The sequence below is a fragment of the Triturus cristatus genome, chromosome 4_1 (genome assembly GCF_964204655.1).
Source record: "Triturus cristatus chromosome 4_1, aTriCri1.1, whole genome shotgun sequence".
NCBI classification, from domain to species: Eukaryota; Metazoa; Chordata; class Amphibia; order Caudata; family Salamandridae; genus Triturus; species Triturus cristatus.
The window spans coordinates 445,891,450-445,914,400 of NC_140585.1; positions in this window are offsets into that span (position 1 = coordinate 445,891,450).

Below are 22,951 nucleotides of genomic sequence, written 5' to 3' on the forward strand. Positions count from 1 at the left end.
CAATTGGTTTCTCAAATTCTTTGCTCTCCGGTATGTTATTATTGGATGAGGACCCATTGTTTCGCCAATAGTTCCATCTAGCTGCAATATTTTCCAATTCTTCTTTATTATGCCTGCTATTTCTTTTGACTCTTGGCTGAAGTCCATAATGAGTCTTATGGGTTCCTTAGTGGTTGACTCTTTATTGCCTGATGGATTTAGACATTCTTTTCTTGTTCTTGAATTTGCTCTGTTCCAACATTTTTGTACTGTGTTTACGCTGTACTTTCTATCCTTGAAACTTTTTATGGTTCTTGCGCTATGCTTTTCCCATTCCTCTTCCTCACTGCAGATTCTCCGCAGGCGGAGGAATTCTCCATAGGGTATACTCGATGTAAGGGATGGTTGATGAAAACTCGTGGCTTCCAGCGTGGCATTAGTCGCTGTACTTTTCCGATGCAAAGTGGTTTCCAGACAGTTTCACATAGATTTCTACATCCAGAAAAACTACTCTTTCACTGTTGAAAACATGTGTGAAATTTAAATTGGATGTACTGGTGTTTAGAATTTCAAAGTATTCCTGAAAATCTTCCTCATTGCCGTTCCATATAATGAGGAGATCATCTATGAATCCTGTCCAGCTGACTATCCACTTTGTGTACATCTCATTTTTGATGTTCCAGGCTATCTCTTTCTCCCACCACCCCATTACCAAACAAGCATATCTGGGGCTTAAAGAAAAACCCATAGCTGCCCCGTTTTGCTGTCGATATAAATCATCCCCAAAAACAAAAACATTATTTGTTAGGCACAGTTTTATCATATCCATTAACATCTCATTATGTTCCTTATAATGGATATTTCTTTCTTGTAAAAAATGTTGACATGTATTTAGACCAAGGGTATTATCAATGTTCGTATACAGCGCAACCACATCCATCGTAATTAAACAATAAGTGCTCTGCCATGTAATGCCTTGTAACATTCTAAGAATATCCGTTGTGTCCTTGATGTATGATTTTAATTCTGCCACATATGGGATCAAGAAGTAATCAATAAAATTTGCCATTGGTTCTAAAAGTGAGCCTTTTGCCGACAAAATTGGTCTCCCTGGTGGATCCTTTTGGTTTTTATGTAGTTTCGGGAGAAAATACATGGTGGCTAAATTTGGAAAGTCCAAAGATAGATATTTACATTCATCTTCATCAATCAAATTGCTTGATACCCATGCCCTTAGTTTTCTATCAATTTCATGTTTGATTGATGTAGTGGGATTGATTTGTAATTTTTCAAAGTATTTACAGTCATTTAGTTGCCGCAGGGCTTCCGTGGTGTACAGAGTCCGATCCCATAACACCACGTTGCCACCTTTGTCTGGCGTTTTTATTTCAAAATCATGATAATTTGCCAGTTTCAATAGAGCTTCTCTTTCCATTTTGTTTAGATTATTTTTAAACTTCGTTTTTTTCATTTTATAGAGATCATGTACAACAGCCTCTTGAAAGAGATCAATTTTATTGCCTGGCGCTATTTGTGGATAGAATTTGGATTGTGGTCTTTTTTTGCTCAAACCTGCCCCAAGTTGTGGGCATGCTGTTTCCAAAGAGATCTCTTCTCCTTCCTCCGCGTTTAAGTTAGGCAATGTAAGAAAATCCATTGACTCGTTTACCAAGAGAGTTGATGTTGGTTTTGGCATAATTCTTGTTAATTTAGGTCTATTTTGGTTTTCCATGAAGTGTTTAGCCAGTTTTATTTTGCGGATATACAAATACAAATCAATTCTAGTTTGTGCTAAGTTCATTCTTTGAGTGGGACAATAGTTGATACCTTGTTTCAGTAATGAGACTTCCGCAGGAGATAATTCCCGTTCTGTAAGATTTACAACCTGGAGCTCATCCGTTATTGATCCTTCCTTTGTCTCATACTTCGGGTTTTCGTACCAATCCTCTCTACTGAAGAACTTGCTTCTTCGTCCCCTTTGTTTTGTCCGTTGCGATTTCTTTGCTGCCACGGTTTTCCTCTTCCTCGTGGGTATCGCTGCGCCATTTGATTTTGCTCCCATTGACGCTGTTGCAGGACAAGGCGCATATCCCCTAAAAAAACTTTTCTGGCACCATCTGGTGGAACTTCGGGGTCTCCTTCACTTAAATCAGTCGAGGTTATGGAGGAGAAACTACTTGATGCGCCGGAGAGATTACTGGCTGATACTTGTTATTTGAAAGGGTCAAACTTTCGTGCGAAAGTGAAGATTCGTCCTTCCGCATAATCAATGGTGTCCCGCACAAATTTATTGTGTTTCCGATGCCTTACAATGTCTTCATGTTTGTCAATTTGCCGTTCTAGGTCTTCCTTAAATTTTGCCATGTCTGAATTCAATTTGAGCGACTCCAAATCCTTTTCCACTTCCTGCAATTGCACTTTGATTTTTTGTAAAGCAATTTCTATATGTTTTACCACTATTTTTATCAGTCCCAATGATGAATTTAGTGTATGTTCTCCCCATTCTTGTAATAGATCATTTGTTGCGTCCTGTTGGCTAGGCATTAGCATGATCCTTAGGCCCCTTGGGACCCTCTGTACTCCCAGATATTTATTCAAAGTTATTAACTCCCAGGATTTATTTATCTCTTTTTTACTTAATTTCTTCCATGATCTCAATTTGTCAAGTTACATTTATTTATATCGGTTTTTTGTTTTTTGCTTTTTTTTGGCATATTTCTTTATACGTGTTTTATAGACATAAAATTAAAATAAGAAAATTACTTTTGCATAATAGAAGCCGTTATGAAATTATCAAGTGAAATCCTCAATGTGGGGTATAACACGTATAAAGAAATATGCCAAAAAAAAGCAAGAAAATGATATAAATAAATGTAACTTGACACAAAACCTCTTTGAAGATAAACAAATAGGCTAATTGTAATATATTGATGACCAAATCATAACGTCAATAATACAATATCTGTAGCAAAATTTATGAACAACTATCAGTAAAATGTTGATTCCTGTATGTATTTTATTTTATTTTTAACACTTTAGTTGTGAATTATAGAACTACATCTCCCAGAATCAATGGGGTAGCTCTAGAAACAAACAGGATATGATGTCAAAGTGTTTCCTTGAAGACAGCCTTTTAAAATGAAATGAATCATGTGATTAAATGACTGTGACCAAGGTATAGGATACCGAAACGCGTTGGTTGATCTGCATGGGCTGTAAAAGAATAAATTAAGATTTAAAAGAAACGCTGCTTGAGTGCGACCTTTACTTCCACATTGGAGGGTTTTGTTCATATATATATATATATATATATATATATATATATATATATATATATATATATATATATATATATAGATATATTCAAAAGAACATCCTACTCCCACAAAGAAGAGGCACGTACATGAGGTAAGTGGGAAGAAGGCTATTTATTTTTCAGGTCTCCCTCGACCCTGCAGTAGGAGAGATACGCGTTTCGTTTCAGCCTTTATCAATCTAATTAGCGCCGTCAACAATCCGTGTTTAAATAGCTATCACCACCCTGGCATAAACATAGAAAATAGACTTTAGCTATTGAAACAAACCGCAAGTTGCAGCCTTCTTAGCCCATCATAAAATAAATGCAAAGTGCAATCAGACAATCTGTGTAAATATCAGCATAGTACACACTTAGGCATATTATCTCCAAAGATAGAACATATTCAGTCTATTAACTACGCAGAAACAATGTGTCACTTTTTCTGGGTGGAATCTTGTCAAAGTGACCAACCAAGGTATTGCATGTCAAACATTGTGGCGCCAATACTCTCTACATCATTATGCCCTCAAAAATTAACAATAAAATAGAAATGCAAGATATGTATTAAAACGTGCTGCATATATCGTTTACATTTGTAAAAGGCGACATCAAAACCTACGATACAATGGGAGAGAAATCAGACATAGCAGGCAAGTGCGTGTTAAATTCAAAACCACAGAAAAACACCTCAGCATTGATGGTAGAGTCTTCACCTCGGGGTTCTTATTTCACACATTGTGTCTATATCCGACATGAGTGCCAGCCTCCGGGGGATCACTGCTTCATTCAACAGTACTACTATTCAGAAGCATAGGAGTTGCTTTGAAAATATGTAAGTTTTGAGTACAATATTCCTTAATGTTTTTATCGTTTGTGCATTCACACGCGGTAGTTAGAGAAACCTTATTTTCGCGTTTTTTTTTCAGATCCCCTCAGTGGAAAACAATGTCGTTTGCGAATTTCTTAGGGTAAGCATCCACTCTATATGTTTTGTGTACCGTTTCTTTTCCTTTTCAACTAGTGGCACTTTTAACATTAGACCACATTCACATTTTTTTAGATTACGTGTGTTTCTATCAGCAACCGTCTTTCTGACAGAGCTTTCCACGCAGTTAAGTGACGAGGTAAATTTCATGTTGTCACTCTCTGGGACTTTATTTATTTATTTGTTTCGGTTTGTCAGGGGCTCAGATATACACGATTGCCTACATTGGTCTTTTCTTGCCTTTCAGCATACAAACATTGATTGGAGTTGTGCTTTTATTTGCGTATATATTCATCTAGTTCATCCTTATTTCGTAAGTCGATTCTCACTATCTTGGTTATCATATTCACATCATGGGTAACTGTTTTTTTCTACATCCAGGAGTTCATTTTTATGTTCAGTCACACTGGTGATAGTATCTGATTTTATCACAAATCACAGAGCACGTTGATTTCACAAGCACTACTGGATTCTATGGTATCTTTATTCACAATTCTCCCTCTTTTCGTGACACAATGTGTTGTCTCATTTTAAAAGCTAATTACACCATTCTAGATATTCATCCCCTTGTTGCCTCTTACTGAACGCATATCAGCTTTTTCACTCACTGGGTATTGTTCATTTAGCTGTGCTTGATAATTACTGTAACATGTTTTTTGGATTAACTCTTCAATATTGTTTTATTGCTGTTCATTTATTACAGGCCCCTGAAGAAGGGATAGTTATATCCCGAAATGCATTGGGCAAGGAGAACAAGATAACATTCTATGTTTATAGCAATATCAAACATACTCTTTTGGATTATGTTTGTTCTATGTCTAACATCATTGAATACAAATGATTGTTTGATGTTTAAAATACGAAAGTTATTTTTTCACTTTATATAAAATTTGATAATCTCAACAGTTTTCGGCTTGTTGCATCTGATATTATTTACCTCTGAATAATACAGTTTCATGCTTTTGATGCTAATTGAGAAAAATACATACTTCTAACTTAGCTGTGCTCCCAGTACACTGGTGGCTTTCCATCAGCAAATTTGTATTTCATTAGGCTGGCTGCCTCTTTCTGGGAAGCACGCAATCTTTTGATGAATTATTGAGTTGTTTTAGTCAGTAGGTCACAAGGTGTGCGCTGATTACACATTTTTAGACAGTGCCTAGTAGGCACCGTCCGCCAAATTACAATGTGGGCAATATTCAGGCTTTCCATGGCGGTTCCACCGCCATGAAAAGGCTGGAGGGGATTGTTTTTGGGGGCCCGTTGGGGGGGCCCCTTGGTTTGGGGTGAGGTAGTTGGGCACTGGAGGGGTACCCATGGTACCCCCAACATTTCCATGCACAAGTTGGCAGGCACCGTGTGGTGCCTGCCACGTTGTGCATGGAAATGCAAGACATGGCTATTTAGCAGTGTGGCAGGTGCTGCAGCAAGCAGCACCCACCGCAATGTTAAATTGCTGGATGCGACCGCCACGGTAGCGGTCGCATTGTAATTTGGGATGCGGGACTGCCGCCTTACAGGCGGGCGGTCCAGATCCCCACTACGATGGCGGGTGGACTCATGTCCGCCCGCCATCGTAATTGGCCCCCTAGTTCCTTTACTTCCTACCCTATAAAACCACACAATTCAAAACCCATATCTAAAATACAAAAAATTTACTTTTTATAATTAACATAATGAATTATCAATTAAAAAACATTAAAAATTTTAAAACAAATTAAAACATATAAAAATTAATTAACTTCCCACCCTTTACCCCTATAATCTCCAAACCCCCCACATAAAATTAAACTGTAAGTAAAATAATTACACAATTAAATTTTATTTTCAATTGAATAACTAATGGTATTTAACAACTAATTATAAAGTAAGTAAAATTAATTTACTTCCCACCCTTAACCCCTATAAACACAAACTCATACACACAAAAATTAAACAATTACTCTATTTAATGATTAATTAATTATTTAATAATAATTATCAACGAATTTTTAATTAATTAAAAATAAATTACTTCCCACCCTTCACCCCTATAAACCCCAAAACCCACACCTAAAATTAATTACACAATTTCTATATTTAATTTCCAATTAATATTAATTAGCAACTAATTAGTAATTCATTGAAAACAAATAACTTTCCACCTTTTACCCTTATAAACCCAAAACCCACGACCCAAAAAATATAATTGAACAATTTTCAAAATTAGTCATCAATTATTTATTATTAATTATCAACTAATTATTACTTAATTAAAAATAAATTACTTCCCACCCTTTACTCCTATAAACCCCTCAACCAGCACCTGAAAACAAATTACAAAATTACCATAATGAATTACCAATTAATTAATAATAATTAACCAATTAATAATTAAAATGTATTGCTACCCAATTTATACGCCTATAAACCCCACAAGCCACATGTAAAAGTTGCCCACAAGAATTAAAAACACAATTAACATTTTAGGATCTCAATTAAATAAATATTAATAAATACAAAATAATTATAAATGTATTATAATTAAATTACTTCCCAACATATTCCCCTGTCAACCCACAACTTGCTATGGAACTAAACAACCCAAAATGTAATTAAATAAAATGAATAACTACTAAAAGATTTAACACATATATTTTAAAAAACATAAACAATACTTATACAAAAAACGACATCACATACATTTAAAATGTATACTAAAATACATAACACTAGTTAAAAGATCGATATTTTAAATATATATTTTTGCAAACAATATTAATGACTTCTATATTTTTGAAAACGATATTCATACCTTAAATTCAATTTTCTTGACCACGATATTCTTGCTGTCGATATTTCTGTGTCACAATATTTACAACTCGATATTCTGTCTGAAAACCTGGACAGGGTACATACCACTGCAAACTAGATACCCCCATTTCTAAAAAGGTGCAAAATCATATTTATTTGAAAAGTTATCATTCATGCATAATCAGAAGTATGGCACCACTTTTAGGTATAAATCACATATAATGCAACATCAGCATGTGTGGAAAATCTTCAGGGGAATAAATTACGTTTGTACTCAAGATCACATTCAGGTGTAAAATCATCCTTGGGGGAAGAAATATGCATCATAATATCACAGTGAGTAGCAGAAACCTGGTGCACGAATAAGGAAACACTTCTAAAATCACATTTGGGTGCAAAAGCTCACTTAGATGCAAAATCACATGTCGATGCAAGGACACATTTAAATACATCATCACTCATCATGTGGCGTCAACAGGAGTATGAAGACACATTTAAGTGTAACATTTATTTTTTGCAGAGGCACATTTAGGTGAATAACCACCATGAGTGCAGCATCATTGGGGATAAGGACAATTTTAGGAGCACAAAAAGTGCTTGGAGACTTTGCTTAAACATTCATGAACTGAAATAAGAAATAGGTGGATTAACACAACTATTGCCAAACCGTAAAAGTAAGAGACAAATATTACTCTGTGTTGATCCAAAATATGAACGTCACGTTCTTCAAAGCAATTGATTGTAGTGTGCTGACCTAAATGAACCAATGGCTGACTCAATGGCCATCTCTGTGTTTGTTTTTGGTGTTGATGACATGATCTCTATCACACAGCTAAACATTGTGTAGTAATGACACCGGAAGGATATAAGAAGATGCTTTATTCTTGGCTACATGGTTAGTGGAGCCACCAAACCCAACGGCTCCACCAGACACAGATCCCAACAAGATCAAGCAATACATTCCTTTTTATCCTTAGGTAACAGGTAACATTCTAGAAGGTAACCCACTCTAAGTTAAAGAGATACATACTACAACCACAGCTACAGAATACTACACATCTTCCCTTCTTCCCAAAACAAACCCCCCCAAAAATAAAAAAGATACAATGAAGGAAAGGCAGGCCAAATACTAAAACTATTTACTATCTGTATTTTGCAGGCTTAACAATAACCCTAGCACTCCTTCTGAAGCTGACTTGTTGGGAACCCACATTATTGCAAGGCAAGTCACTGTTTTCACACTCAGGAACCAGCCCCTTAGTGCGAACTTTCACCATTTTGTTAAGATTCCACCAATGACCCCCATCAACCTTCACAGCATTGCCAACAATTTTCAAAACTTTGACTGGATCACCAAACTTACTCTCTCCCTTCTTGGTATGAACATAAGTTCTAATCTTGATCATATCCTCAACCTCAAGTGTTGGAAGTTTGACTTCCTTCTTAGCATCATACCACTCTTTCTGTTTGGCTTGAGTAAGAGACATATTCTCTGTTAAAATAGACATTAATTTAGAAACGTCTGATTCGGACATGATCCATTTTGACATTCATCCTGGTCTGAAATTGGTGTGGCGCTTCCTGCCTATCACAAGTTCAAATGGTGATACCTTCGTGGAAGAATGAGGCATTGTCCTCTAAAACCAAACCGTACTATCAAGACTTTACGCACATCATGGTTTCCTGCTCTGGCTCTCTTGACACACTCCCCCACCACACAGATCATCCTCTCCACAAGTCCATTCATTTGAGGGTGATATAGAGAACTCCTCACATGCTTTAACTCAGACTCAATAAGAAAGGATTTGAACTCAGTGCTTACAAACTGTTTTCCATTATCTGAGACTGAAACCTCAGGAAACCCTTCTCTCAACCACATCTCCCTTAAAAATTCCATCATTCTCTTATTATTATAATTATTATTAGGTAGCATTTATAAAGTGCATGGCTACCCATGGGCATCCCAGCGCTTCTTTCACTAACAGTCAGTCAGTCAAAGGCTTTTATTATCGGTAAAAAAACAGAAAAAGACATATATACAAATTTACAATAAAAAAAAGCACAGTTACAACTAAAAAGGAATATATTTAAAAGATCTTACATTGTGGTCCTGGCACATAAGAAGTTCATAACAAAATCAAAAAAGGATCGTAAAATTTCTTTAGATACATTAAAAAGGGCACAGCACTCCTAATGGTCAATCCCTAACTATAATATATATAGAAGACCACATTCATTACAGTATTTAAACTACTGCAGGAACAATAGTTTGTGGACTTTCAGATTTTAATTTTTTACACCTCGAGTGCCACATAGACAAAAGAAATCTAGCAGTCGCAAACGCTATCAGGGGGGTGGTATCATATTTGAGAATTCTAAATACCTCCCTGTAGTCCTTAAGCCCCGTAGACTTACAAAGTTGAATGATCCATTTTGCTCTTGCCTTGCCGTAAAAGAGGCAGAAGAGCAGGACATGCAAATCTGTCTCTCTGCTACACGCACAACCTGGGCAGGAACTCGTGGTAAATAGGGCGTTTGACCACTTATGCGTTACGCCCCTAAGAGGCAATGAACCATGTCTAAACTGAATAAGTAGTTTCTTGGCCAGGGGAGGCTGGATATCATCCAAAAATTTCTCAAAATGAGGATGGTCTTTGATATCCAAAAAGGTGTCAGTCAGCCTACCCGTGGAAGAGTTTGATGTTATATATTCCATACGGTAGTGCTTGAAAGCCACACTCAGAAATGTAATGGAGTACAGGGCACAGGTCTCCTCGGGGGACCACCACATGTCCCCCCTACCTAGAGCATAACAAAGTTGCTTTATGTAGTTTAGCCATGGAATGTTTCCCTTGCTTCCCCTGGACAAAAGGTCCCCTAGATCCTCCCTGTAGCTGGAGAGCTCAGGGGTCGACCATAAGCGTCTCCAATACAGGAGGGGGCGATTTGAGACCATCTCCTTAATGGGAACCAAGCCCAGATCCAACCAAAGAGGGGTCAGGGGGGTACTCATAGGGAGTCTCAAAAGGTGCCGAATAAAACTATTCTCAGTGAGAGATAGGGGGCAGCACTGACATGACCCCATAACTCTGCACCGTAAAGTGCTCCCCCTCTCGCCTGGGTTTTATAAATTTCCAGGGACGGACTCAACAGCTTAGAAGAGGTGTCATTAAAAACCTTTAGAATACCGCCAGTTGATTGGGCCAGCTTCAGGTTAGCCTTAACCATATGAGATCCCCAATCCATTCGATCATTTAATGTGACCCCCAAATAATCGAAGGTAGACACTCGGTCCAAAGCTGTTTCATCCAAGTGAGGGAGGGGACAATTGGCTAAATTGATGTTATAGACCATAAACTTGGTTTTAGAAAGGTTAATCTCCAAGTTCCTCAGTCTACAAAAGGAGCAAAAAGCCTCTAATGTGCGCTGTATACCTGTTGATGATTTTGACAATAAGAGGGTATCATCAGCGAACATTAGGGCAGGTATCTTCCGCCCCGCTAAACTTGGGGAGTCCAGATCTCTTGCTCCATGTAGGTGGTCTATCAACCCGTTTAGGAAGAGCGAGAAGAGCGTGGGGGCCAAAACGCACCGCTGCCTTACACCCTTTTCCACCGGGAACGGAGCCGACAGCTCCCCACACCTCCCAAATCTCACCCTTGCGTATGTACCTTGGTGCACACGTTTAAATATGGCACAGGTAGGCCGGAGCACCCATCTCCAACAAGATTGCCCAGAGTTTATCCCTTTCGACCAGGTCAAATGCGGACCGAAGGTCCACAAAAATCAGATACAAGCTACCTGCTCCAATAGTGACCGTCTTCCAGTAGACCAACTGTAATCTGAACAGTTGGTCAATGGTGGAAACTTTTGCACGAAAGCCCGCTTGAAGGGAGGTTAGGATGTGATGTTCGTCCATCCAGCTCTGCAACCTTGATAAAAGAAAGTGGGCAAATAATTTCTGGAGGACGTCAATCAAACTAATGGGGCGGTAGTTAGCCGGGTCGAGAGGGGAAGCTTTTTTGTGAATTGGGATAATTTCAGCCCCCAGCCAAGTGAAGGGGATCTCCAAGCCCTGTAGAATGGCGTTAAAATAAACCCAGATATAGGGGGCCCAGACCTTTTGTTCACTAAGATATAAATCGCCAGGGATCCTATCGAGGCCTGGAGCTTTCCCTAGAGTCAAACTTTTGAGGGCCACCTGAACTTCAAGGAGGGAGCAGGGTGGGCAAACAAGGCGCAAGGCCTCCAAGTATACTGGTTCACAAATGCTTGTTGGAGTCACTGGATCTACTCGAGATTCAGAGTTACTAAGTGAATAAAGAGGTTTGAAGTGATCCAGCCAAACCTCTTCGCTAAGGTTAGGTGTGATGGCAGACAACCCTTTAGCCGACCCCACTTGGACAAGGTTCCAAAAGGACCTAAAGTCTCGAGCTTCCAGGGCTGCTTTAATACTTTCCCACCTTGAGGCTTCCCACTCAAACCTGGCCACCTTGATCAAAGTTTTGTAGATTTCCCTGGCATTTCTAATGCTTGACTGGGACCCCGATTTTACCTCCTTAAGCAGGGTATTTTTTGCCAACCTACAGTTTTTATTAAACCAGTGATCACGCTTATTTACCCTTTGCCTTTTAATATCAGTGGTATAAAAATAACCGGTCAGGGAGCCAAGAAGCTTCTTATGAATGCACTGCAAACCCTGGAGATGGAAATGGGGGGATCGCCATTAGAGCTCAAGAGGTGAAGAACCTCTGTTAGAGAGTGTACAACATGACAATATAGTTCCGCTAACTTGTCAGGTGCTAACACGATCTTCGCCCACCTAATTTGTCTTCCACCTGCCGCTATAACCAAGTTCGAGTTACTGGTAATCTCAGCACCCCCAAATTCGTTACGGTGGCCCAGAGTATTTAATAATTCTAGTGACAATAAGTTATGGTCACTATCATCCCTTTGGATGACAGAAAAAGCTCTCACTATGGCCCAAAAATCTACATCTACCAGGATATAATCTATAGTCGTGCTTTTCCCTGGTCTGTTAAAAAGGGCTTAAACCCGGAACATCTGGGAGGAGTATGCCATTACAAGCCCTTAGAGAATGTAAAACAACCAACTTGTTGATCGCAAGGGCCAAAGGCAGTAAGCGCTTTTCTGGGTACATAGTGCAGTCTGGGATCAGCCAATTTTCATTCTCGTCTGAGGTTACAGAGGGATCCCCATAAGCGGTTCAAAGTGGCAGTTGAGATCGGCACCAATGATTTTATGATACGACGAGGGGAAAGAATGAAGGAGAACCTCTAGGGCATCCAAAATTGATAAACCCAACTGGTGCGGTTGGGGACGTAAATAAATGTTGATCACTGCCAGTGATAAACCATCCTGAAAATTAAGTATAATACATAGGATGTCCGGGCAATGAGAGTCTATTTTCTTAGCTGAACAACCTAAGTGGGAAACAACCCAAATGCATAAGCCCCCCAAGGGTCTTCCCCTGGGTCCCTGCACTGCTGGAGAATAAAAAGACGCATATCCTACCCTCACTGGCGCAGATAATAACCAAGTCTCTTGGAACAGACATAAGTCGTAACTATCCATCAGCTCTCCCCATTCCGGATTATGCAGCTTAGACCCTATCCCTGCTATGTTCCAAGACCCGATTAGTGGTCTACGTGGCACCACGTGGACAGGGGAATCCTCGAGGGGTTGGAACACGCTAGGAGGTGGAGGTGCTATGTGTATACGAGTGTCCAACTCCTTTTCACCTCCTGTTAGCCCACAATTTTGGGAAGATGGGGGTATAATTACACTACCCACCTTGGTTCTAGCAACCTGCTCAAGGGACCCATCCTCTATACTCAAAGCCTCCACAGCGTGACTCCCAGACCGCTTCGGTACCGTTCCGTCTGCACGCGATGGTGATAATGGTCAATCTATGTTGCTCAATGCACTGTATCTATTGCCCACTGAGATGTTGTAGTCGAATTCATTGCCACCATGATGGGGGAGAGATGATTGTGGCCTTCCCGATATAAGGAATCGATAATAGAAATACCCCAGGTGATAAGTGTTAATACTGCCCCTCTTAGAAGAACCCTCCATTAGCTAATATGTGTCCAGCTACTCTTGGGTCCCTAAAGTTGATAATTACACAATCGCCACAAATGTCTTTGGGTCTAGTCCCCAGCCAACTGACTTCGCACAAATAGGATCTCCCCCTGGCCGGCTCCCATTAAAGGTCTATGTCTGCCTAGCCAGAAGATAGTTTTATTCTTTAACTCGGGGAAAGTTTCCCCTCGATCACTATCCAGTGGAGATACTCCCATGAGCACCACCACATGCGGCGACGCTTCTGGGGGTAACTGGGGGCGAGGAGGAGATTTTGATGTTCCGTTTACATCAGATTTCCGGGGAGGATTATGTAAAGGCCTACCCGAAACTGGGCTCTGAATACCGGGAATTTTTGGAATAGGAAGTAAACCAGGCTGTTTCACACCCGATACGGCTAAAGACAAATTCGAGCCAGTGGTTAGACCAAGACCAGTCGGGACTACTGTAGGATTCGGTATATATTGAGGGGCCAAATCGTGTGTGCGGATGTCAGGGCAAATACTTGCACCTTGGATTGGGCCTTTAATAGCAGACTTGGTTACTCCTGCAGCCCCTATAATAACGGGATTCCCTGTCGAAGGGCTTGACTGTGATCTCCCTAGGCCTTTATTGTTTATCATTGAGACTAGTTTATCAATCCTAGAAGTCAAAGATTTAAAATGGGTGTTGATAAGCTGTTCTATATGTTTCTGGAGATCAATTATTAGATGAGTAGCCCAAACAGGAGGTCCTATGATAGGAGATGGAGGGCCCAGGTCGGACTGCACATAAACAGGTGTTGATGCTGATCTCTTAGCCAATTTTTTAACCAGTTTTGGCTTTTTAGTTCTAGCATGGGGTTTGTGGGCCTTTATGCATACCGGGAGAGATGGAGACAGGGCAACCTCTATTAAAACATTTTCGTCAGGCTCAATCTGAGCACAAGGAAGATCAGAAAAAGAGAGCATAAGGAATGACGTAAATTCAGCGGGTTAGCTGTGGCTACGGAGCAATTACCCACAGATATAGAGGGGGCATAGCGGGGGTAATTGAAAGACGCCTTTCAGTATTTTCTATGGCTGTTGCCACTACCCCTATTGTTTTTTGAAGCATTTTATCAATGGCTGTAAGGGTCGGTAATGGTTGGGTCGTTGCCGCTAATTGTCTAGTCATTGGGTGGGCGGCAAAGGGCTTACTATTTTTGCCCTTGCTGCTCATTGTGAAGGCTTAGACAAGACTATCTACCAATAATAATAAAATCTCATGCACAGGTTAAACTAATCATTTAAGATAAACAGAATAAGAGATAATAACAAAATATGGCCCCACAGAAACACTTCTAATAGTGACCGGCAAGTATCGGGGCAAGCTTTGACTGATTACAATGTATTATAATGGTTACCACATATGTGGAAGTTCCATAACTCAATTAGTCTCCTCCAGGGGGGTCTAGAGGGGTGGCCCGGCCCTGCCTCCTGCAGCCCCTGACGGCTACAGACGGACCCGCCCTTGTCCCGGGCTTCTCCCAGCGCGTCACGCGCGCGTCCCGCAGGACGAGGATCCAAACTGTCCATTATGCGCCTCCTGGCACTTACAGATGGCGTTTGCGGCGTCCTCGCCTCAGTCAGGGCTGATGGGAGATGTAGTCCCAGTTTGGCGGAGCCAAGCCCAGCCAAGCAAAGCGGCAGAGCAAAGCCCGGCCCGGAATTCAGCCCCAAGCAGGAAGCAGCTACAGGTGTGCCAGGTATCATGGGTGGAGACTCAGCAGAGTCAAACCCGGCCAAGCAGAGCGGCGGAGCAGAGCCCGGCCAGCAGTTCAGCCCCAAACAGGATAGAAGTGTCACTAACTTGACCTCTGGCCATTTGGAAGCATAGTCCATGAGAACCAAAACAAACCTGTACCCCCCAGAGAGAATATTGTAGGGTCCCATGTGATCAATTCCCAGTTTCATCTACGGACCTTGTGGACCCTCAAAGGACATTAAAGGAGGAGGGGACACCTTGAGACCTTTGTCTATAGCACTACACACACAACAATCATGCAACCATGTCATCTATTTCTGTGTCCATACCCAGCCACCAATATGTGTCTTGAATAAAACGTTTGGTAAGTGTGGACCCCAGATGCCTTTCATGAACCCATTGAATAATACATTTGTGGAAAATGTGATGTAGTCCTACACAAAATCTTGAGTCTGTTTGAAAAGTATGGAGTAGTGTTGAAGGCAGAAAATGTCTTTTTTGAGCTAAATCATTCCCAAAAACCAATGGAAATCTGTTCTTCAATACATGTCCCTCACTAATGTTTTCCACAACCAACACTTGCACCTGGCTTCAAGATCATCCCGAGTAATCCCTGATGAAACCACACGAGAATATTTAGCCCTTTCACAGCAACGCAAACTTTCCCTCTGATTCTTCTCCCCTTGAACCCCATCTCTTCTTCAAAGAAACACATCATTTCTATCTTGCATCCCTCATATGACACTGGCGGACGGTCAGGGGAGAAAATGGTTGTGAACCTTTCCATGTTTCCTTAAACAATCTTTGTGTAATCATAGTAATTTTGGCCCCCGAGTTTACAAGTGACTTTACAATGTGGTTTCCTACCTCTATGCCCACAATGGGATCCACACATGACAAAGGATCACCTTCAACAACACCTTGGACAAAGGCAACATTGCCATCGTTTCCATTCTCTGAACAATCACTGTCATTCCTAACAATTGAAAAGACCTAACATCGGGTTCATAATCAAACTCCACAGCACACACAGTAGGCTTCTTGTAACCCCTCTTCTTAAGACAGACTTTGGCGAAATGGCCTATTTTTTTAAAAATAATTTCACATAATATTGATAGCCGGACACCTGGCTCCTTTAAGCTGTGGAGGATTGCCACACCTGAAACACATATTCACACCATTAGTACCTAAAGTTTTGGATTTAGAGGGTCTAGTAGCCATTTTAGCATAACTCCGCAGTAATTTTGCTCGCTGTCTCCCAACATTGTTCACATTGACCACATTAACAGCATCAATCACTCTATCATCTAACTCCTTCAAGGAGACCATCGAGATTTCTATGCTCTTGGCCACTATGATTGTCTCATTCAATGATGGATCACCCATTCTTAACAAGTTTTGTATTATGTTTTTATCATTGCACTGACACACAAACATATCCCTTATCAGCTGATCAGTGAAGTTCTCAAATCTGCAATCAGCTGCTAGTCTACGTAAGGCTGACATATAGGAGTCTATATCTTCAGTTTTACTTTGCTTTCTTTTAAAGAACTTATGTCTGTGTACCATTAGGCTGGGTTGCTTGTCAAGCCTGTGTTTGAGTTTTCAAACTGTGTCTCGATATTAATCCATTTCCTCATTCTCCTCTTGGGTTAATTGAGGTTAAAGTTTGAATATGGATCTGCCTTCAAAACCCAATGAGGGTAATAACAAACATTTCTTCCTGTCTGCACTGCATCTTGAGGCACCAATTGCATCAAAATATGTTTCAAAGGCATTGTGCCAAATTTACCACATTACTGGTGGTTTTCTAGGAGAGTACAAAAAAGCAGGTGGGGCAGTTACGGCTTGCATGGTGCACATCCTATGATGAGTTAAAGAAAATTAATCTTTCTAGAGAAGAAAGAGTCAAAATTAGTAATTCAGTCCTCACAATTGTGCAATGTTGAGAAAAACGTTGGCAGAAAACGGAGGAGAAACAGAAAGGAGGTGACAGGTATAGGAGAATAAATCCACAGGATATTGAACAAAATGTTATAATAATGTTGTGTTGACAGTGAGAAAATATGGAACTGTAACTATCACCAACTTTTGTGAGCCTTTTTGGTTGTGCTCATCATCTTGCAACATACAGGAGACGAGCACAAAGACATCTTTGTCTTTATTTTAGAAAAGCGTGACAAGAAAGATTAAGCAACCAACCTTGACAAACCTTGCGAGGTGTGCGCATCACTGCATTGCAGCACATGAGCACATATGGTTATTTCCATTGAGTTACTAGACTGTCGGAAACTTGACCCCCTCCAAAGCTCTGTAGTGAAGAGGATAAGGCTCTCTGTGTTTTTACAAAGGTCGCTGCTTCCGATGTAGTATGTACTTTCATGAAGGAGTATTTCCTATGTAAAAGAGAAGTGACAAAAGACGTGGAACTTATCTAGACAATGGGAAACTTCCCAAAGCCTTTAAATGGACTCTACGTCGACGTGATGCGGAGCATCTGACGTGGCGGTGACAATGAATGCAGATCAGATCAGCGCTTGAAGCAGAACACGGAGCAAAGAGCCGCATTCCAGAAAGGTTACTTGTGTCGCGTGAGTCAGGAGGGCGAGCAGGGGTCACATGAGACAGAAGCAGAGCCATATCAGTTGTGGGGTTAGAAAAATGAGGTTGCCCCGAATCTTTAAAATATACTGCTCAATACTTGTTAAAACAAACTCCTACCTCCTATGAGGGTACAAGCGACAATCGGGTTCTGAAAGAGGTTGAAGATCTCTACTCCCGAAAATCAGTACCGAAGAGTATTGAAGAGTAGATCACCTAGCACAGAGGGGTTCTACCATGTAGCCAAAATCGTCGCCAATAATTTTGTCTTAACGAGACCGGAGGGATATAAAAAAAATGCTTTATTCTTGGCTACCTGGGTAGTGGAGCCACCAAACACAATGGCTCCACCAGACCCACCAAGATAATGCAATACATTCCTTTTTGTCTCTACGTAACAGATAACATTCTAGAAAGCAACCCACTCTAAGTTAAAGAGGTACATACTACAACCACAGATACAGGATACTACACATTGTCTGTTGCCAGGCCTAAAAACTGTAAAGCAAAAACTTACAAAAAGCTACTCAAATATTTATTTTTAATTAAAACTCATGAAGAATATCGGATTTTGCAGAGAATGTTCAGTCTTTTTCTGTTACAAACGTTTATTTAACAAATTAACCTTAATCACTGAATTTCTAGCAGAAGCCACTTTGGGGGATTTTTCATGGCTGCTATGACATTTTCACACGTTTCCTAAAATGTAGTTCAATGCTTTACAAAATTGTATGAAGCATGGAAAAGCAAAGTCCTGAAGTTTTGTACACTCCTAAAAAAGTAAAATAAATATACAAAAGTCATATGAGAGCTATACTTTCGTAATCTAGCACCACGTTTACAGGAGTAATAAGAAAGGAGAAGCAATGGGTGTAACTAATAGACATGACTCAGAACTGAAAACAGATGAAAACTAAAACCAAAATTGCATCAGCTACCAAGCCTGACTGCTCACCCACTGACAAATCATCATTCACATCTAAAAGCACTTCAGCCGCAGAGAAAGCTGTCAGCCCCACGAGAGAGGTTGCCAGCCTCCAGCTGCTTCAGTTCTTGCTGGGAGGGACACCTGACAGAAGCTCTCACAAACATTCATATGTGTGTCGGTGATGCAGCGCGGAATGCAAAATCCCTCCCTTCGTCACAGACCATAGATCACACACAATCACTACATTCGCTGGTGGGGCCCATAACACCAACATTCATCCTTCTAATAACCTGTTTCCAAGGAGGCGATTGTTCCACTCGCTGTAATGGAAGGAAATACTCATAAATCCCTATTTATAAAGGCCTAAACTTCACCTTTTAGTACTCCTCCCATGAATAGGCCATGGATCAGCTAGCTGCAGGTTGGAGTGATAACAAAATCTATAACGTTATTTACATAAATACATTTTTCTCATAATAACGACCCAACACAGTTCTTGTAATGAATCTTAAATTTTTATCTGAATAATCAAAATTGAGTCTCTGGTTTAATCAAGCAATAGACTATCATATTTACCTATTCTGGCTAAAAGTCGTCTTCTAAGTCAAACACTTGGTCATCAGTACATACTATCAGAGTCTTAGGAAACAGCTGTCCTGCAGTGTCACCGTCCTCTCCGTCAGCATAATGTCAGGAAATCGAAAATCTTCTGAAGGGTCTCGCCTTTTCAACCTCTCTATTCTACCATTTTTATAGTAAAATTACATTCCAAAGAGTAACAAATTATATTTTGAATGTTTCTAATTGGTCCGTTTAAAATGGTTCCACAGCTTTCCCATACGGATAATGTGTCTTTAGATATAGTTCTTATTTTCTCCTCGGAATAGTATCTTTTCATTGTTTCTTTCAGAGCAGCTGGCTGGTAGCCCGGTGTGTCCTTGGGTGGCACAGTTGAGTTAGGGTCGTCCAAAGGCTACTGCAGCTGATGGTGATGCATGCGCACTTCACCCAGAGACGTTCACGAATGAAGTCAATTCGTCTGATAGGGATTTCGGCCATTTTGTGGCCACCAAATGGTCAACTTAAGTAAAGAAACACAAAAATGTAATTAATACATGGAAATGACCAATAAAATGTTATCCCCTGACTAATACCCATATGTGTGTGTATTTATCTAGCAGAAGCAACACTTAATGCAGATTTTTTCACATCAATAAAGCCCACATCACAAATACATCACGAAAGCAACATATAATCATGCAATTTCTAATTGTCTATTATTAATAAGCATACGAAATTAGTTTACGTTATTAATTAGGTAATGCAAATGCAATTCCCACGTGTATTTCTTATATTAGTAGTGTTGATCAATTCACAAAGCAATCAATTAGTATAATTACTATTAATTAATTATTCTTATTAATGTAAACATGCAAAACGGAGAGGGTATATAATTTTTAAGGAAAACCCCACTCCAGCAATCCCCCCTTTGGTGTTTTTATCACCACCACATCACTAAATTTATTCACCCTTTTACGGAAAATTGAAATGTATTCTTGCTCTTAATTATAATTCAGTTTCTTCTTCATCTCTTTTTGCCTTTTTATACAAACTTTCTTTCCACTCTTCTAAAGTTATCTCTGTTAAGTCTCCTTCTGGATCCTTTTGTCTTTTTAGTTTTTCTCTTTTTATTTTATTCTTTGTTTTCTTGTTTTTACAACACATACATCCTAATCTTAATATTAATAACACGAAAATCACACAAGTTAATGGGAATAATATTTTACCTATAAATGTACTACCTATTTTTACTAAGAAGTTTTTAATAGCAGCAATTTTCTTCCCAATCTTTTCCCAAACACCTTCAACCTCCAGTGGTACAATTTCGTCATGCAATTCAGTAATATTTTTAATGTAAACTTTTAGATCTTTGCTTTCGTCTGGAATGTAAGTGCAACAATGTTGAACTTTCAGCATTCCACAGACTCCACCCTCTTTTGCCAATAAGATATCAAGGGCAAGTTGATTTTGCATTACCATAGCACGCATGGCAACCATTTCAGTATTAACCAATAAGAATCCTCCAGCGGTGCTTGTTGACAAGCGATCCACTACTGTTGATAATCTTCTAATATTGTTCGCATTCAGAGACATTCCCACTGCTGGTATCAATGCTCCAAAAATGTCACCTACGATTTCTACCCAAGATTCTCTTTTACTACGTGTTAATTGATTACCTAACCTATGTACACCATCTTTACCTCTATCCATGTGAAAGATTTTTGGAAAAACCAGGCCTACATAACATGTGCCATACCAATGGTCTGGCAAGCGATAATATGCCCTGTTCCCACAGATAAAATAAAGTCCAGGGAAAACTGGATCTCTTCCACCTTTAAATCCCCATCCACCTATGATTCGGTATGTATCATGGCACTCAATAATTCCCTACAAAATGATTATCGTACGCCGTTTGATTTCTTCTTATACACAGTTTTCCTTTCTGAGGCCAATCTAGAGCCAAAATTGGATTAGACTCTCCCTTCATATGTTTTTCCATTTCTACATCCCAGACTGTTTTCTCCCCTTTTCCTTCAGATGCCTTTCTTCGCATTTTCAATCTCCTTTCCTCGACCATGTCTAGGAATGTCATTTCTTCATTCTTCAAACTGCATGTCAAATTATTTTTAAATATATACTCTAATGTTAGCTCCTTAGTTACGAAGAAAAATTCGCCTAATACCTTAGCAGGTCTTACTTTGTTTAGTTTTTTATTAGCAGGTACTTGCGCAAAAATGTTATCTACATCTGAAAAATAATATTCTAATTTACCTGTCTCATAAAATAAACTAGCAATGACACTACACGCTATTCCATACGTTGCTGGAAGGTGATGATAAGTCACTCCCTCTGACACAGATGCAGGTAACTGCATGCATATGTAGCAGTCCCTTACGTCCATGGTCTTTACATATTCATACAATAACTTTGAGAACACATTATTTGAAAAATCATTAATAGACCTATCTTTATGTAAATAATTATTATCTATTCTAGTCGGAACTACTTTTGGAATCTTCTTTATGTTAGTAATGTTTTCAGTGTGTCCTTCTAGTGTATCTATAGTGACCTTAGAAGAAATCACCAGAGCAAGTTTGCTCCATAGAAGCATTAATAATCCTGTACAACAACAACACATTTTACACCATCTCTTCATGAATGTGCATCTACTTTTACTATTATCTATGTTAGCCATCTTGTTAATTTGGACTGTGTCTTATGACTTAGCCTCTTTATTTCGCAACTAGTTTTCTAACTTTAGGCCTCTAAGGCCCTACTTAGTTCTACCAGTATCTATCGTTTGATTCAATTGTTATTTCTTCATCAGTAGTTTTCTATATTTTCTCAGTTTGGCATTTCATCGTTTTTCACTTCTTTCTGTTCATCCAAGTACAGAATTTCCTGATCTTCCGTTTCTTCTTCTCCGATGTCGGATAAGATAACTCTCAGGATTCCTGTTTCTTCCTCTTCTTCAACCACTTTCAGTACAGCCTCCTCTGGATTTCCTTGACTATCTGCCTCTTCTTCCGTTTCAGGCAGTGCCACGTACATCCATTCCGGTGACTTATACTTCTGGTTAGGTTTCCTTGTTCTTTTTCCTTCTTCCTTGTCTTGAGTAGTTTCTTCTTCTTGGCTTGTCACTTCATTCACCTGATCTGCTCTTGGTGATTTTACTCATGTCAGCCGATATCTCAATCTCTTTATTTTGTTTGGCCACACTTCGTCCTTTATGACTCTTTTCTGTTTACTTTCATTATTATTCTTTTCTTCTCTCCAAGCCCTTTTTCTTAGAACTCGTCCTTCTGGTATCTCATTTTCACTCTCTTCAGATTCTGTCTCAACTTGCTTTTTCTTTTCGACAACTTCTTTTTCCACCACTGTTTTCCCTACTTCTGTCCCTCCTCGGGTCTCCGACACACAATCTTCCTGCTGGCTACTTGTCCCTTCACCTAGCTGGATGTTGCAGTTCCCTAAACCTCCTCGGGGGTCTTCCGCAATCTGTCCCTCTCTCTCTGTACCTGTCCCTTCTTCACTTTGATCTATTATTTCAGGTGGAATTTCTCTTGGTCTTTCATCTGAAACTTCCTTCTCTCGGATTTCTTTTACTGCTTCTTCGTTGTCTTCTCCTTTTTTCTTTCTGTGTTCTTTTCTGGGACCTTGTCTCCCTTGTTCGTCTTCAGAATCTGAACTGATATCAGAAATCTGCGATCGTCTTCGCAGAGAGATACTTCTGGGGACTAATATTTGATCGGATTCTTTTTCCCCCCTTTCAGGATTTTCTTGCGTTTTTGGCTCTTTGTTATCTGATTCAGTACTTGACTCTGATTCATCATAGTACTCTTTCCCTTTGCTGTCAACTGGATTTGGTATCCTCAAAATATGGCTGGCATGGATCCAGTTTTTCACTCCAGCACACTTCACAGCTGTTGTTGTGGTCAGAATGACTTGTCTTGGTTTTCCCCACCTTGGAACCAAA